The sequence below is a fragment of the Tachyglossus aculeatus genome, chromosome 18, assembly GCF_015852505.1.
Source record: "Tachyglossus aculeatus isolate mTacAcu1 chromosome 18, mTacAcu1.pri, whole genome shotgun sequence".
Taxonomy (NCBI): Eukaryota; Metazoa; Chordata; class Mammalia; order Monotremata; family Tachyglossidae; genus Tachyglossus; species Tachyglossus aculeatus.
This window is the reverse complement of record NC_052083.1, coordinates 23,082,665-23,098,307: the sequence shown is the minus strand read 5'-3', so window position 1 is coordinate 23,098,307 and position 15,643 is coordinate 23,082,665. Positions and strand designations below refer to the sequence as shown.

The window sequence follows — 15,643 nt, the reverse complement described above, 5'->3', positions numbered from 1 at the left end:
CCCTCTGCCCATCCGCCAAGCTAGCTCTCTGATGACACCCAGATCTACATCTCTGCCCCTGCTCTCTCCCCCTCTCTCCAGGCTCGCATCGCCTCCTGCCTTCAGGACATCTCCATCTGGATGTCTGCCCGCCACCTAAAACTCAACATGTCCAAGACGGAACTCCTTGTCTTCCCTCCCAAACCCTGCCCTCTCCCTGACTTTCCCATCTCTGTTGACTGCACTGCCATCCTTCCCGTCTCACAAGCCCGCAACCTTGGTGTCATCCTCGACTCCGCTCTCTCATTCACCCCTCACATCCAAGCTGTCACCAAAACCTGCCGGTCTCAGCTCCGCAACATTGCCAAGATCCGCCCTTTCCTCTCCATCCATACCGCTACCCTGCTCGTTCAAGCTCTCATCCTATCCCGTCTGGACAACTGCATCAGCCTTCTCTCTTATCCCCCATCCTCGTGTCTCTCCCCACTTCAATCCATACTTCATGCTGCTGCCCGGATTGTCTTTGTCCAGAAATGCTCTGGGCATGTTACTCCCCTCCTCAAAAATCTCCAATGGCTACCAATCAATCTGCGCATCAGGCAGAAACTCCTCACCCTGGGCTTCAAGGCTCTCCATCATCTCGCCCCCTCCTACCTCACATCCTTTCTCTCCTTCTACAGCCCACCCCGCACCCTCCGCTCCTCTGCCGCTATTCTCCTCACCATACGTCGTTCTCGCCTGTCCCGCCATCGACCCCCGGCCCACGTCATCCCCCGGGGCCTGGAATGCCCTCCCTCTGCCCATCCGCCAAGCTAGCTCTCTTCCTCCCTTCAAGGCCCTACTGAGAGCTCACCTCCTCCAGGAGGCCTTCCCAGACTGAGCCCCTTCCTTCCTCTCCCCCTCATCCCCCTCTCCATCCCCCCCGTCTTACCTCCTTCCCTTCCCCCACAGCACCTGTATATATGTTTGCACATATTTATTACTCTATTTATTGATTGATTGATTTTACTTGTACATATCTATTCTATTTATTTTATTTTGTTAGTATGTTTGGTTTTGTTCTCTGTCTCCCCCTTCTAGACTGTGAGCCCACTGTTGGGTAGGGACTGTCTCTATATGTTGCCAACTTGTACTTCCCAAGTGCTTAGTACAGTGCTCTGCACACAGTAAGTGCTCAATAAATACGATTGATTGATTGATTGATTACAATTGGCCAGGAACTGTACTACATACACATTAGGAAAGATACAAGAAACCAGGATCCCCCATGGGACTCACATTCTTAGTAGGAGGGAACACAGATAATGAATTCCCATTTTGCTGTTGAAGAAACTGAGGTACAATGAAGTAATTTATCCAGGGTTATACAGCTGGCAAGTTACTTCATCTGTAGGGTGGGGATTGGCTCTGAGTCCCCCGTGGGACAACCTGATCACCTTGTAACCTCCCCAGCGCTTAGAACAGTGTTTGCATATAGTAAGCACTCTCCTCCTCCCTTCAAAGCCCTACTGGGAGCTCACCTCCTCCGGGAGGCCTTCCCAGACTGAGCCCCCATTTTTTCTCTCCCCCTCCCCGCCGCCCTACCTCCTTCCCCTCCCCACAGCACCTGCATACATGTTTGTACAGATTTATTACTCTATTTTACTTGTACATATTTACTGTTCTATTTACTTTGTCAGTGATGTGCATCTAGCTTTACTTCTATTTATTCTGATGACTTGACACCCGTCCACATGTTTTGTTTTGTTGTCTGTCTCCCCCCTCTAGACTGTGAGCCCGTTGTTGGGTAGGTACCATCTCTATGTGTTGCCGACTTGTACTTCCCAAGCGCTTAATACTGTGTGCAGTGCTCTGCACACAGTAAGCGCTCAATAAATGAATACGACTGAATGAATGAATGAACGATACAGTCCCCAAATCTGTATCATCAGCCCTGATCTCTCTCCCTCTCTGCAGTCTAGCATTTCCTCCTGCTTTCAAGATATCTCTATTCGGTTGTCCTCCTGTCACCTCAAGCTTAACACGTCCAAAACTGAACTACTTCTCTTTCCACAGTGCTCCGTCCTCCCTTTGACTTTCCCATCACTGTAGACGACACCACCATCCTTCCTGTCCTACAAGCCCGTAACCTTGGCGTCATCCTGGACTCTGCTCTCTCATTCAACCCACATATTCACTCCATCACTAAAAATCCTGTCAGTCCCACCTTCACAACATGGCTAAAATGCACCCTTTTTTCTCCATCCAAACCACTGCCGTGTTAATACAATCGCTTATCCTAGGCCGCCCGGATTCCTGCATCAGCCTCCCTGCTGACCTCCCAGACTCCTGCCTCTCCCAGCTCCAGGCCATACTTCACTCTGCCACCCGGATCATTTTTCTACAAAAGCCTTCAGGCCCTGTTTCCCCATTCCTCAAGAAACTCCAGGGGTTGCCCATCTACCTCCACAGCAAGCAAAAACTCCTCATGATCGGCTTTGAAGCCATCCATCCCCTCGCCCCCTCTGACCTCACCTGGCTTCTCTCCTACTCCAATCCAGCCCGCACACTTGGCTCCTCTAATTCCAATCTTCTCGCTGTACCTCCATCTCATCCATCTCGCCGCCCACCTCCTGCCTCTGGTCCGGAACGCCCTCCCTCCTCAAATCCAACAGACAATGACTCTCGCTCTCTTAAAAGCCTTTCTGAAGGCCCATCTCCTCCAGGAGGCCTTCCCTGACTAAGCCCTCCTTTCCTCTTCTCCCACTCCCTTCTGCATCACCCTGACTTGCTCCCTTTGTTCGTTCCCCCCTCCCAGCCCCACAGCACTAATGTCCATATCTTATGTCCATAGCAGAGAAGCAGCTTGGCTCAGTGGAAAGAGCACTGGCTTTGGAGTCAGAGGTCACGGATTCAAATCCCAGCTCCGCCACTTTCATTCATTCAGTCGTCAGACTGCCTCTCCGCAGTGGACACTGCCCGGCCAGGGAGTCACACGGCAATGCCTACACCGCACAGACGGCACACACGCTGCGGCACCTAGACTGCCTGCCCGGGAAACCACCCAGTAGCCATGTGGGTCCCCACCTGCAGGGCATAGGAGATGCAATCCTGAAACTGGTCGGGGCGCGGCCAGTGGCCGTTCACACACACATCTCCCACCAGTGTCCCCTGCTGCCTCAGCCACCCCGACAGCGCGTCCGGCAGCGTGGTCCTCCCGGAGCCTGCCGCGGGGGAGAGGGGAGGGATGGGAGAGCCGGGGAGGGAGGAGAGCCCTGAGGCGGGAGCCCGGACAGAAACGGGCCAAGTGCGGGAAGAGTTGGGGGGGAAGAGCTGGGGGAGCCGAGGGGTGGGCAGGACGGGAGCAGGGATGGCCCGGGGGGATGGGAAGAGGGGGGTCCAAGGAGACGGGCCCACAGACGCTGCCCGGAAGTGCCACTGACCCACTTGCCCTCCCACCTCCCCAGCTGGGTCCCCGGTGGCTGGGCCGCAGCAACAAAGCCAGGCTAGGCCTCTGCCTGAAAGTGGTCAGAGCCACTGGCCGGACCAGAGCCCCCGCTCACCTGAGCTCCCCAGGACCCCCAGCATCTGCCCACTCTCTAGGTACGGCGAGACACCCTTCAGGATCTGCCGGGTCCACTTCTGCCCTCTGACCACTGGCGGCCCACCGAGGCCCGGCCCGCTTGCTGGAGAGGAAGGAGCCCATGGCCACGGCAATGCCGGGGCAGGGGACATGGGGCAGCAGGGGGCAGGGGGTGGGAAGGGGCAGGAGGGGCTGGAGCTGAGAGAGAAGCAGGAGGGGGTAGGGGTCAGGGCTTCCCAGGGGTTCAGGGAGCGTCAAAGGACTTGGGAATGCCAGAGGGCCGGGAGTGGGCGGGGATGGGATCAGGGGATACCCAGGGGATCAGAAAGGGTCGGGGGTTCAGGAGGGGACTTGAGGGAGATCAGGAGGGAGTGGGAGGGCCAGCAAGTGGCAGGGAGGCAGGGGCTGCTGAGGGGGAGAGGAGGGGTCACGGAGTGCCGGGGGAGGGCAGGAGGGGTCAGAAAGTCCTGACCCGTCTCCAGGTTTGGCTTTGTTTTCTGTCTCCCCCTTCTAGATCGTGAGCCCGTTGTTCGGTAGGGACTGTCTCTATACGTGGCCAACTTGTACTACCCAAGTGCTTAGTCCAGTGCTCTGCACACAGTAAGCACTCAATAAATACGACTGAATTCATTCATTCATTCATTCAATCGTATTTATTGAGAGCTTACTGTGTGCAGAGCACTGTACTAAGCGCTTGGGAAGTACAAGTTGGCAACACATAGAGACGGTCCCTACCCAACAGTGGGCTCACAGTCTAGAAGGGGGAGACAGAGAACAAAACCAACATATTAACAAAATAAAATAAATAGAATATGTACAAGTAAAATAAATAGAGTAATAAATACATGCAAAAGATAACTATGGCTTAATTATGAAGTAGGATTTGTGCCCTGCCAAGCACAAAATGAGAGTTAAAGGTCATAGTGGAGAAGCAGTGAGGCCTAGTGGAAATACCAAATGCCTGAGAGTCAGAGGACCTGATCCCAGTTCTGCCACTTGTCTGCTGTGTGACCCTGGGCAAGTCACTTTACCTTTCTGTGCCTCAGTTACCTCATCTGTAAAATCTGTAAAATGAATGAAAGTGGCAGAGCCGGGATTTGAACCGGTGACCTCTGACGTCAAAGCCCGGGCTCTTGCCGCGGAACCACACTGCTTCTCTATACTGTACTATACTATACACTATCCCACTCCCAAGCGCTTGGTACAGTGCTATACACACTGTAAGCGCGCAATAAATAAATACGATTGAATGAATGAACGAAGGATACAGTCCCCAAAGCCATATCTTCAGCGCGAGAAAGCGCAGCGCATGCGCATTCGAAGCCCGGTAAGGGAGGGGGGGAAGGAGGGAGCTCGGCGCATGCGTGTACGGAGCCCGGAAGAGGGGGTGGGGGGAGAGGAACGGGGCGCATGCGTAGTCGGAGACTCGGCGAGGAGAGGACGGGGCATGCGCAGTCGCAGTGCGCCACGGGGGGGGGGAAGAGGGAGGCCCGTCCTGGAGCGTGCAGCGCATGCGCCGTCGGAGCCCGGGCCGAGGGGAACCCCCGCGGGGAGCGCTGCGCATGCGCAGTCAGAGCACGCTCGAGCTCTGTGTTGCCGACTTGTAATAATAATAATAATAATGGCATTTATTAAGCGCTTACTATGTGCAAAGCACTGTTCTAAGCGCTGGGCGGTTACAAGGTGATAATGTTGCCCCCAGCGGGAATTAGTCTTCATCCCCATTTTACAGATGGAACTGAGGCCCAGAGAAGTGAACTGACTTGCCCAACGTCACACAGCTGACAAGCGGTGGAGGCGGCATTCGAACCCCTGACGCCTGACTCGAAAGCCCGGGCTCTTGCCACTGAATCAATCAATCGTATTTCTTGAGCGCTTACTGTGTGCAGAGCACTGTACTAAGCGCTTGGGAAGTACAAGTTGGCAACATATAGAGACAGTCCCTACCCAACAGTAGGCTCACAGTCTAGAAGGGGAAGACAGAGAACAAAACCAAACATATTAACAAAATAAAATAAATAGAACAGATATGTACCAGTAAAATAGAGTAATAAATATTTACAAACATATATACATATATACAGGTGCTGTGGGGATGGGAAGGAGGTAAGGCGGGAGGGATGGAGAGGAGGAGGAGGGGGAGAGGAAGGAGGGGGCTCAGTCTGGGAAGGCCTCCTGGAGGAGGTGAGCTCTCAGTAGGGCCTTGAAGGAAGAGAGCTAGCTTGGCGGATGGGCAGAGGGAGGGCATTCCAGGCCAGGGGGGTGATGTGAGCCAGGGGTCGACGGTATTCGCCACTACCACCCCCTCCAGATTCTTGTAGCCGTCATCTACCGCCCTCCTGGCCCCACTTCCAACTTCTTTAACGACTTTGACCCCTTCCTCACCTTCCTTCTCTCCTTCTCCATGCCCACTCTGATCCTCGGAGACTTCAATATCCACATGGATATCCCTGACGACTCCTCTGCCGCCCGCCTTCTATCTCTCCTTGTCGCTGCCAACCTCTTCCTCCACCCCACCTCACCCACTCACCAACTTGGTCATACCCTCGACCTCATCATCTCCTATCGCTGCACTGTGCCCACCCTCACCAACTCTGAAATCCCTCTCTCTGATCATAATCTTCTCACCTGCCTCCTCACTCACACTCCTTTCCCCTGTAAATCCGTATTACTCCCTCACAGAGATCTCCGCTCTCTGGACCCCACCCATCTTTCGGAGCGCCTCACACCCCACCTCGCCGCCCTCTCCTCTCTACCCAGTCTTGATGATCAGATTACTGCTCTCAACTCTACCCTTTCCACTAAGCTAGTCTCACTCGCTCCCCTTTCCCTTCGCCGCTCTCGTACCACTAACCCACAGCCCTGGATCACTGCCACTGTCCTCCTCCTTCGCTCTTATGCTCAAGCTGCCGAACGCTGCTGGCGAAAGTCTAAACACCATGCCAACCTCGTTCACTTCAAGTTCATCCTTTCCTGCCTTAACTCAGCCCTCTCTTCTGCCAGACAAAACTATTTCTCCTCCCTTATTGACACCCATGCCCATCACCCCCGCCAGCTCTTCCGTGCATTCAACTCCCTTCTCAGGCCCCCCGTTCCTCCCCCTCCTCCTTCCCTCACCCCCAACGATCTGGCCTCCTACTTCATTAACAAAATTAAATCCATCAGGTCCGACCTCCCCAAAGTCACTTCCTCCCCTTCTCCAACCCCCCAGCTCTCAACACTCTCTGCTACTCTCCCATCCTTCCCAGCAGTATCCTCAGAGGAGCTCCCTCCTCCTCCTCCTCCTCCTCCTCCTCCTCATCAATCGTATTTATTGAGAGCTTACTATGTGCAGAGCACTGTACTAAGCGCTTGGGAAGTACAAATTGGCAACATATAGAGACAGTCCCTACCCAACAGTGGGCTCACAGTCTAAAAGGGGGAGACAGAGAAAAAACCAAACATACTAACAAAATAAAATAGATATGTACAAATAAAATAGAGTAATAAATATGTACAAACATATATACATATATACAGGTGCTGTGGGGAAGGGAAGGAGGTAAGATGGGGGGGATGGAGAGGGGGACGAGGGGGAGAGGAAGGAAGGGGCTCAGTCTGGGAAGGCCTCCTGGAGGAGGTGAGCTCTCAGTAGGGTCTTGAAGGGAGGAAGAGAGCTGGCTTGGCGGATGGGCAGAGGGAGGGCATTCCAGGCCCGGGGGATGACGTGGGCCGGGGGTCGATGGCGGGACAGGCGAGAGCGAGGTACGGTGAGGAGATTAGCGGCGGAGGAGCGGAGGGTGCGGGCTGGGCTGTAGAAGGAGAGAAGGGAGGTGAGGTAGGAGGGGGTGAGGTGATGGAGAGCCTTGAAGCCCAGGGTGAAGAGTTTCTGCCTCCTCCCTCCTCTCAAGTGCTACTCCTGTCACCTGTGCTTCTGACCCCATTCCCTCTTATCTCATGAAATCTCTCGTTCCATCCCTTCTCCCTCTTTAACTTCCATCTTCAACCGCTCACTCTCCACTGGTTCCTTCCCCTCTGCCCTTAAACATGCCCATGTCTCTCCCATCCTAAAAATACCCTCTTTTGACCCCACCCCACCTTCTAGTTATTGCCCCATATCCCTCCTACCATTTCTTTCCAAACTCCTTGAACGAGTTGTCTACACGCTCTGCCTAGAATTCTTCAACAACTCCTCTCTCCTCGACCCCCTCCAGTCTGGCTTCCATCCCCTACATTCCACGGAAACTGCCCTCTCAAAGGTCACCAATGACCTCCTGCTTGCCAAATCCAACGGCTCATACTCTGTCCTAATCCTCCTCGACCTCTAAGCTGCCTTTGACACTGTGGACCACCCCCGTCTCAACACGCTATCTGACCTTGGCTTCACAGACTCCGTCCGCTCCTGGTTCTCCTCTTATCTCTCCAGTCATTCATTCTCAGTCTCTTTTGCAGGCTCCTCCTCCCCCTCCCATCCTCTTACTGTGGGGGTTCCCCAAGGTTCAGTGCTTGGTCCCCTTCTGTTCTCGATCTACACGCACTCCCTTGGTGACCTCATTCGCTCCCACGGCTTCAACTATCATCTCTACGCTGATGACACCCAGATCTACATCTCTGCCCCTGCTCCCTCCCCCTCTCTTCCGGGTCGCATCTCCTCCTGCCTACAGGACATCTCCATCTGGATGTCTGCCCACCACCTAAAGCTCAACATGTCGAAGACTGAACTCCTTGTCTTCCCTCCCAAACCTGGCCCTCTCCCTGACTTTCCCATCTCTGTTGACAGCACTACCATCCTTCCTGTCTCACAAGCCCACAACCTTGGTGTCATCCTCAACTCCGCTCTCTCATTCACCCCTCACACCCAAGCCATTACCAAAACCTGCCAGTCTCAGCTCCGCAACATTGCCAAGATGCACCCTGTCCTCTCCATCCATACCGCTACCCTGCTCATTCAAGCTCTCATCCTATCCCGTCTGGACTACTGAATCAGCCTTCTCTCTGATCTCCCATCCTTGTGTCTCTCTCCACTTCAATCCATACTTCATGCTGCTGCCCGGATTATCTTTGTCCAGAAATGCTCTGGGCATATTACTCCCCTCCTCAAAAATCTCCAGCGGCTACCAATCAATCTGCGCATCAGGCAGAAACTCCTCACCCTGGGCTTCAAGGCTCTCCATCACCTAGCCCCCTCCTACCTCACCTCTCTTCTCTCCTTCTACAGCCCACCCCGCACCCTCCGCTCCTCTGCCGCTAATCTCCTCACCGTACCTCGTTCTCGCCTGTCCCGCCATTGACCCCCGGCCCACATCATCCCCCGGGCCTGGAATGCCCTCCCGCTGCCCATCCGCCAAGCTAGCTCTCTTCCTCCCTTCAAGGCCCTACTGAGAGCTCACCTCCTCCAGGAGGCCTTCCCAGACTGAGCCCCTTCCTTCCTCTCCCCCTCTCCATCCCTCCATCTTACCTCCTTCCCTTCCCCACAGCACCTGTATATATGTATATATGTTTGCACATATTTATTACTCTATTGACTGATTGATTTTACTTGTACATATCTATTCTATTTATTTTATTTTGTTAGTATGTTTGGTTTTGTTCTCTGTCTCCCCCTTTTAGACTGTGAGCCCACTGCTGCGTAGGGACTGTCTCTAAATGTTGCCAACTTGTACTTCCCAAGCGCTTAGTACAGTGCTCTCCACACAATAAGCACTCAATAAATACAATTGATGATGATGATGATGACAGGCGAGAACGAGGCACGGTGAGGAGATTAGCGGCAGAGGAGCGGAGGGTGCGGGCTGGGCTGTAGAAGGAGAGAAGGGAGGTGAGGTAGGAGGGGGCGAGGTGATGGAGAGCCTTGAAGCCGAGGGTGAGGAGTTTCTGCCTGATGGGCAGATTGATTGGTAGCCACTGGAGATTTTTGAGGAGGGGAGTAACATGCCCAGAGCATTTCTGGACAAAGACAATGCGGGAAGCCGCATGAAGTATGGATTGAAGTGGGGAGAGACATGAGGATGGGAGATCAGAGGGATCAGAGAGAAGGCTGATGCAGTAAACAACTTAAACTTAACTTCTCTGTACCTCGGTTACCTCCTCTGTCAAATGGGGATTAAAGTGTGAGCACCACATGGGACAACCTGATTACCCTGTATCTATTCCAGCGCTTACAGCAGTGCTTGGCATACAGTAAGCGCTTGACAAAATACCATAATTATTAATCAAGTGTCCCAGGAGGAAGCCCCAGCCACATCACTGGAGGAGGGGATGGCTGTGGGAAAGATAGGGTAGGATAAGGGATAGTAGGGAAGCAGCATGGATTAGTGGAAAGATCACGGGCTTGGAAATCAGAGAACGCAAGTTCCAATCCCTTTTGTGCCACTTGTCTGATGTGTGACCTTGGGCAAGTCACTTAACTTCTCTGTGCCTCAGTTACCTCATCAGGAAAATGGGGATTAAGACTGTGAGCCCCATGTGGGATAAACTGATGACTTTGTATCTACCTCAGCGCCTTGAACAGTGCTTGGCAGAAAGTAAGTGCTTAACAAATACCATAGTCATCATCATTATTATTATTGTTATTATTATTATTACTATTATTATCATCATTATAGCAGAGGGGGATAGGATCTCTAGCATGAAGGTCACAGGTTCTAATCCCTGCTCTCCCATTTCTCTGTGGTGTAACCCAGGGCAAGTCACATTATTTCTCTGTGCCTCATTTACCTCATCTATAACTTGGGGATTGAGACCGTGAGCCCACGTGGGACATGGACTGTGTCCAACCCAACTGGCTTGTATCCACCCCGTGGTTAGTACAGTGCCAGACACATAGTAAGCACTTAACAGACATCATTATTATGATGAAAAGGTTTGTCCACAGAAGGACAAATTCCCAACATCTGACCCGTGGGTCTCATCTCTGGCTTAACCCCTACCCCACCTTCCTGTCCTTTCTCAGTTCCCACCTCACAGCCCCCGCTTCCGGGGCCACTGATACTTGACCCTGCAGCTCCTGCCCCTTCTAGGACTGTGAGCCCATTGTTCGGAAGGGACCATCTCTATATGTTGCCGATTTGTACTTCCCAAGCGCTAAGTACAGTACTCTGCACACAGTATGCACTCAATAATTACGATGGAAAGAATTGAATGAATGAATGACCGACCCCAGGAACAGTCAGGGGAGTTTGGGGGTGTGTGGGGGGGCAAACACTGTTTCTGTGTCAGAGACAACAGGACAGACTTGCACTCCCCTTCCCCCCACACCCACCCCCTGGTCCCTCCAAGACATATTTATTACTCTATTTTTTTATTTATTTTACTTGTACATATCTATTCTATTTATTTTGTTAGTATGTTTGGTTTTGTTCTCTGTCTCCCCCTTTTTAGACTGTGAGCCCACTGTTGGGGAGGGACTGTCTCTATATGTTGCCAATTTGTACTTCCCAAGCACTTAGTACAGTGCTCTGCACATACTAAGCGCTCAATAAATGCGATTGATGATGACGATGACTCTCTGCAGAGCCCTCCTCTGGGTAAGAGACAATAGTCTGGGTCTTAACAGAAGCAAGATGTCACTGGAGTTTCTTCATCAGTTCTGATGGAAAGCCATCTGGAGTTGTGGAACCTGGTCTTAAAGGACGCATACGAACTAGTGAGTCTGAGGGGCCAGGTTTCCCCACACTTTCTGCCTCCTGAGGTCCATCTCTGTGGCCAAACCCTTCAGTCCCCAGCAGACTCAGGTGTCTCATAGCTCGAGAGGGAGGGGTGGGAGATTGCAGACAACCTAGGTTTTTCTGGCAGGCTCCATTTCCTTCTCCCCCACAAAACACTGAACCAATCATCACGAGAGGCGCCGTGGAGAGATGGACCACCCCAGCTAAGCTGACTGCAATGCTCTGCCCTATTGATACTTAGTGGCCCCCTGCTCAGAACCCCAGCTGTGTTACTACTGGAGGGGCTCATTCGCCAGATGCTGAAGGTCCAGCTTCTAGTACTGAGCCTCACTGCTCTGCTCCTCCCCAAACCACTCCCCTGATGACTTGGACGGGAGCCCGCAAGACTCTGATTCTTTGAGGCGAATGGAATGGACACATTGATGCTACCCTGTCCTGCTTCTGACACTGGCCTCCCAGAAGCCTACCAACATCACACACAGAAGGGTCCGGTCTCCAGCGACTCAGTATGTGCAGGGTGACCCTGCTAACAGGACTGCGGACACAGGGAGATTTGACCCTTCTATTGAATTAAGGGGCTCGGGTTTTCTGGGTCCTGCAGCCAAGTCCAATAGAACCAGTTCCCTGCACAGAACCTCAGCTCCCAGAACCAGCCTCTGTATCATGAGTGGCAGCCCCTACCTCACTAACCTACCCCAAAAGCTAACTCAGTCTCTCTTTCTCTCTCTTACACCGCCCCCCCCCCCCCAAAAAAAAAAAAACCAAACCTTCCCTTTGTGGCAGTGATGTGACCCACAGCTCCATCTCTCCAGGGTGGGCAAATTTGAGACTTGATTTGCCCGGACCTACACTGCCAGAGGATGATCCTCAAGGCCAGGACGAGCTTCTGAGCGGTCTCTGGAGAGTAATAGCGGCTCAAATTCTCTCCCTTGACTAATCCTACCCTGAGCTGTGCACTGCTAGGGGTTGGTGCCCTGGGACTCCTGTCTGCATCCGATCCAATGGGACACAGATCTAGTGCAGGGGGCGAGGGGCAGGAGACTTGTGACTCACCAACGAAGCCTCCTCTGGATAGGGGCAGTAGAGCCTGGAGCATGGGTCTGATGTAAGGGAGGTGTCACTAGAGCTTCTCCACCTGTCTTGGCTAAAACCCATGTGGATTTGTGGAACCTGGCCTTAAGACACATGTGGATTGCAGGCAGTCAATTTCTTTTGCAAGCACTTGGCCCTCCACTACCCACCTCACCCCCAATACACTGGCCCTAACTGAGAGGTGCAGAGACAGATCAACACTTAAGCAAGCTGCTTCACTTGACCCTACACTGATGCCAACCTGCACCTCGGATCCAACTGTATGACTCCAGAAATGACTTGTCCTCAAGGGACTGGAGGTCCAGCAGTTACGAATGGAATAATTCACTTTCTAATACAATGCCTGCTCAGTCCTTCCCACCCATACCCCTGATGACCCCCGATGGAGCCCACTCAACTCTTCTCAGAGAGCACTGGAGTGGACACACTGATGGGCACTATCCTCCACCTAGCACTATATTGCCAGCAGCCACCAGCACTCACAAAAGGGTTCCTTTCCTGGGAGAAGAGAATGGAAAGAGTGATCTTGACCCCCAATCACACTTGATTTTCCCTTCCAGCTCACCCATTAACATAAGCCCACCCACTAAGCACTGAAAAATTCACTCCAAAGCAATTCAGTACATATCCTTATACTCAGATCCTTCCCTTACCTGTCATCTGAGTCCACTTCATTTAACTGATCCTGGACCTATAAAATTGAAAGAGGACTCTTTGAGGAGCCAAAGGACAAGCTCATCTGAAGGTAGATATAAGGGAGGGAGACACCATAATGAGAGCAGAAAAGTGGAGACAGGTATACTGAGGTGCTGAGTCAGCCTGTAGGGAACCTGCCTGCTAATTCTGTTGTACTGTCCTCTCCTGAGCACTTAGAAAAGTACTCTGCACATAGTAAGCACTCAATAAATATCACAGATTGACTGCAAGAGGGGTAATGTCCCTGAGAACTTCCCCAGCTACAGAAAGAGGCTGGAGAACAAAGAGGCTGTTTGAGTAGCGAGGGAGCCATCTGAGATGGGAGTCTTAGGATCTTCACCCCACTACCCCACCCCCAAACCTTCGACCACAACAAGGTCATGAGGTCAAGATAGGGGAGGGATGATACCGCCACCACGAACACACACAACAGCCCTGCAGGGAGGCCCTTGGCCCAGAACCTGGTCGAGAGCAGCTCCCAACTAGCAAACCAGAAAGCACCTAGCCAACTTCACCCTTAACACTAGACGGTCCCCCAGCGCCCCTTTAACCTCCCAACTCCCTCAGTGGTAGTCACTGTCAGGGACCAAGGGGTTTCAGCTCGGGAGGGGCTAAGGATGAGCAGGGTGACCCTGTGGACAGGACTGTCGGTTCAGGGAACATTGACATCTGCAGAATGAAGGGTCCTGGGTCTTCTCAGTCCCACAGTCCAATCAGACAGAACCAGTTCCTTTCACAGGGCCTTAACGGCTGTTTGCAGAACCAGTCTCAGGGATGAGGGGGACAGGCCCCTCTGCTCACCTCCTCCTCCTGTCATACCCCTTAATCATCCACACATGCCCCCATCACCTTCCCACAGAGATGGACGCTCAGCTCCTGATTCTACCTCTCCATAGGAATCACCTGCTCTGCATCCTCCCTGAAGGGGGAACAGTCCTCGTGGCCCAGAAGTTTCTGGTCCCCCTCTTCCCCTCACCAGGACCCCTTGGACATCCACCGCCAGGTGGGTCTGAGTGGGGTTTAGGATGCCACTGAAAGGCCCAGCCCTACTGTGGTGTCTCATGTGGACCACAGCCTCCCACCTATATAGTGGACATGCTAGTGGTCTCCGATAACTAGAAGACCACTACTGAAATTGTTTCTTCTTCGATAAGCTCAACTCACAGGCTCCCCATGCCCAACCCAAATACACATACATACACACACACACACACTTTATTTTCCCTTTCAACTCATCCATGCACTTTGGCACACCCACCAAGCACTTAAGTATTCACCCCACAACCCACTACTTGTCAGCTGTGACTTTGGGCAAGTCACTTCGCTGAGCCTCAGTGACCTGGTGTGTAAAATGGGGATTAAAACTTGTGAGCCCCCCGGGGGACAACCTGATTACCCTGCATCCACCTCAGTGTTTAGAACAGTGCTTGGCACATGGTAAGCTCTTAACTACCATCATCATCATTCTTCTACTCAGACCCTTCCCTTACCTGTACTGGGTTATTTCGGTCCTCCTCGTTCAACTGAGATTGAAAGGGAACAACATGAGCATGGGAGAACAAGCATATCTGAAGGTGTAAGAGGAGGAGACCCCAAATGGAGAGCAGAGAAGTGGGACAGGTGCGGTAAGGCTGATTGTCAGAAGCTGCAGGGAACATGTCTGTTAATTCTGTCTGTTGCATTGTACTCTCCTAACCGTGGAATACAGTGCTCTACATGAAGTAAGCACTCCATAAATACGACTGATTGATTGCAGGAAGAAAGTGTCTCTGAATTCAACAGCCACAGAGAGACAGAGAACAAAGATGCAGTTTGAGTGGCCATGAAACCTTCTGAGATAGAGTATCAGGCCCTTCACCCCACTACCCACCCCCCAAACAGGACATGAATGAGGGTGGGAAAGGGGAGGGATGATACCTCCATAGAACAGCCTGGCGGGAATGCCTTTAAGGAAGTTACCAGGCCCAGAAGAGCCCCCCATTAGCAACCCAAAAATCACATTCAAAGTTACCCAAAGCTCAACACCTCCTTACCCCCCCACCCCTCCCAACAGCTCTTTTCTCCTCCTAAACTCAACAGACACTTACCATTCAAGCAAACACATTCAGCTTTAAATGGCCTCAGGCTCTGGAGGCTTCTATAGGTTAGGGAGGGGGCGGGGGGGGGGCGGGTCTGACGTCAGTAATCCACCTGATTGGAAGCAGCTGGGTTAGAGATCAGGTGTCCCAGGAGGAAGCCCCAGCAGCTTCATTGGAAGAGGGGGTGGCTAGGGGAAAGGCAGAGCAGGATAGGAAAGGGGATAGGATAAGACTGGATCTGTAGCATGAAAAACTTTGTCCAGGGGAAACACAAATTCCAAACAGCCGTCCAGGGGGTCTCATCTCTGGCCTGACCCCTACCAGAGAAACAGCGTGACTCATCCTACCCCAAGCTGTGCACTGCAGTGGGTGGGTGATGTGGGATGCCTGTCTGCTTCCAAGCAGACAGGACACAGACCTGGTGTGGGAGGCGAGGGGGACGAGACTTGTGACTCACCTCCAAAGCCTTCTCTGGATAAGGGGCAGTAGAGCCTGGAGGATGGGTCTCATAGAAGCGAATTGTCACTGGAGCTCCTCCATTGGTCCTGGCAAAACCCATCTGGAGTTATGGAACCTGGCCTTAAGACACA

At 52.6% G+C, this 15,643-nt stretch overlaps 1 long non-coding RNA gene across 1 annotated transcript; it reads right to left on the bottom strand.

Annotated features, from left to right (window-relative positions):
* Nucleotides 1–11,960: 11,960 nt before the first annotated feature.
* LOC119939991 lies at nucleotides 11,961–15,626 on the bottom strand. The gene is made up of 3 exons (XR_005454876.1): nucleotides 15,511–15,626; nucleotides 12,933–12,970; nucleotides 11,961–12,362 (listed from the first exon to the last, which is right to left on the bottom strand). It is a non-coding gene; the product is annotated as an uncharacterized LOC119939991 (long non-coding RNA).
* Between the last annotated feature and the right edge of the window lie 17 nt (nucleotides 15,627–15,643).